At 53.2% G+C, this 2,550-nt stretch overlaps 1 long non-coding RNA gene across 1 annotated transcript; it reads left to right on the top strand.

Annotated features, from left to right (window-relative positions):
* Nucleotides 1–689: 689 nt before the first annotated feature.
* Nucleotides 690–1,724, top strand: LOC131280167 (uncharacterized). The gene is made up of 3 exons (XR_009187758.1): nucleotides 690–725; nucleotides 1,314–1,418; nucleotides 1,689–1,724. It is a non-coding gene; the product is annotated as an uncharacterized lncRNA (long non-coding RNA).
* Nucleotides 1,725–2,550: the final 826 nt, after the last annotated feature.

Raw genomic sequence — 2,550 nt, 5'->3', positions numbered from 1 at the left:
CACCTGTCTGGTCTGCCTCCTAGGCAGAGAAGGAGAAAAGTAGTTGGGGTGGCTGGCAGAGGGTCAGAGCTGTCCTGGGGATGGCAGGACCCGATCCTGGCTGGGCAGGAGACCCAGACAGGCTCAGGAGCAAGTGGCTTCAGAGCCAGGTGCCCACGCTGCACAGGACGCAGCCAGTGCTTATCTTCCTTGGTGAGGTGAGGAGAAACCCTTTGAGAACATTTTTTCAAGCTTTACTCAAAAAAAAAGTTCTAGAAAATGATGAATAGCTTGATCTATTTATCATGGAGGTTCCATATCAGAAATGGGTATCAGGCACCATTGCCCCACTTCCGGCCCTGTCGCTCCTCTTTCCCCCTCCTCCACCCCCTTCAGTGGGCCTATAAGAAGGATGCTTCAGATCCGCACAGGGTCAGGGAAGACCACGCCAGCTCCCAGCAGCACACAGATGGGGAGATATGCTCTCTGCCTCCCGCTCATCTTCCTCCTCCCCCTCAGCCTCCAAAACCCCCTGAGGACCACGGCAACCAAGCCTCTGGACTACTGCCACCACCGGTACCTCATCCGTGAAATTAAAATGCACCTGAACCACTCCTCTGTGAGTAGCTGGGGCCAGGCTGGGCACGGGGCAGGGCAGGGCAGTGGCCACCTCAGGCCAAAGGCATCATGGACTCCCTTTCCCCACACAGGGGTCTCAAGATGCGGAGCTGCATGGGATCCTGACGGTGAGCGTTGAGCCCGAGGGCCTCCTGCCTCCCTGACAGCCACTGCTCTTGTCACCAGTCACTGCCCTGCATTTGGGTGCACCTGGGCCAAGCATCCCTGAATCTTAACCCTTTATGTGGAATCTTAACTACAAATATTTCCACCAGCCTATTCTTTCCCTCAAGTAGATTTTGCATGGGAGATGTTTTTTCCCCCTCAAGTGTGGGAGTTCTAATATTTTATGTAGGCATAGCTGTTCCCCTTCCCTTCAGTTTCTTCCCTGGCAGCTGGTTCAAGAATTTCCCTATTCACCCAGTCTTCTTAGCCAGCCCGCCTGGAGCCAGGAGGTGGAATGGAGCCTGCTTTGGCTGGGATTTACCAGAATGGACTCTGGCCACTTGCCCACAATGTGCCCTGCTCTTGGGGCAGCTGGATACTTCTGGGGGGTGAGGGGTAGGGGCAGGATCAAGCAGAAGAGGCAGAGGGCTGGGGGTGATGGTGAAAGGCACGGGTCTGGGCCATCCCAGAAGGGAAGCAGGGGCTTGACAAAGAAGGCCAGGAGAAGGACAGCCCTCTCTGGCCCTACCTCACAGTCTTTGTCCCTACAGAGCAAGGACCTTCTGAAGTCTAACATGGATGCCTTCCTGAATGCCACAGAGACGTTATTCAATGGCTCATCAACAGCTGTCACTAAAAACCTGAAAGAGCTTGAGGTGTGTGAGTCTGGGGAGGGTTGTAGTCAATGGGGTCGCCACATCCCAGAAAGACCCCATTCCAGGTCAGAGCCCATAGCCCTGTCTTGCCCTTTCCCAGACAGTAGTTTCCACCTCCCCCTTACCCCCACCCCTACCAACCCTACCAGGGCTGGGGTCGGAGCCACTGCCCGGTCCCTTCTCAGCTGCAGAGGACCTGTGGCTCCGGAGCAAGGCTCTCGTGGCCTTCTTGGTTTCCCTGAATGCCTGACTGGCCTCTCTTGTCCACAGACACTCCTGCCAACTACTGCCATGCCCACATCCCAGGTAAGCTGCCAACTGGGCTGCATACTTCTTGCCATATCCCTTCCACCTTCTCTACAACTGACCCAACTTTCTGGTTTCTTTAAAGGAAACGTTGGTACATATCCTGGAAACAAATTTTACTGTGTTCTCAAGGAGTTTGGAAAGCTTCCTGGATGTGATAAGTGATGTTCTGAGGTTTTCGCAGGGCTGCACATCAACCCCATATCCAGGCTCTCAGCTCAGTCTCTTGCCCTCCCAGAGCTGAGGGCTGGCCTCAGGTCCTGGATCTCCAATATTCCTTCCCAGGAATGATCGCCATGCTCTGGTCCAGATCTCATCTGTTGAACACCTGGTGTCAGAATTGAGCAGCTCAAGTTTCATCTCAGGATTACCAACAAGCAAGCTTGTATATGTGGCAGTTTATTTATTTATTATCCTCCTTATTGTGAACTTATTTATTTTAATATTGGAGCCCTCTCAAGAGTCTCTGAACAGAACTCAGAAAGGGTGTGGGGCCATTTTCATTTGTCTCTCAGATTTCAGAAGGGTTCCTTTACCTCTGGGAAAAATAAACGCTTTGTAAAAAGTCATTTCGTCCCAACGTTGCCTTCCTAGAACGCCTCTCCTTCTGACTTGGGTCTGGTCACAATTTCCACACTGAGCAATTTCTTTAATGCTGTGGTTTTGATTCCTCTCAGGAGTCTGTCCTCAGGCATTTCCCTGGTAGTTCCTTGCCCCCACCCAGACCCTGCTCCATCTCCCTGACTCCACCACCATCGGCTCCCCCAGCCCCACCCCTCCCCCAGGTGCCCACATCTGCCTCGCAGTACCTCTCTTGTCTGTCTAC

The sequence above is a fragment of the Dasypus novemcinctus genome, chromosome 2, assembly GCF_030445035.2.
Source record: "Dasypus novemcinctus isolate mDasNov1 chromosome 2, mDasNov1.1.hap2, whole genome shotgun sequence".
In the NCBI taxonomy this organism is placed as follows: Eukaryota; Metazoa; Chordata; class Mammalia; order Cingulata; family Dasypodidae; genus Dasypus; species Dasypus novemcinctus.
This window is presented reverse-complemented; position numbering and strand designations above follow the sequence as displayed.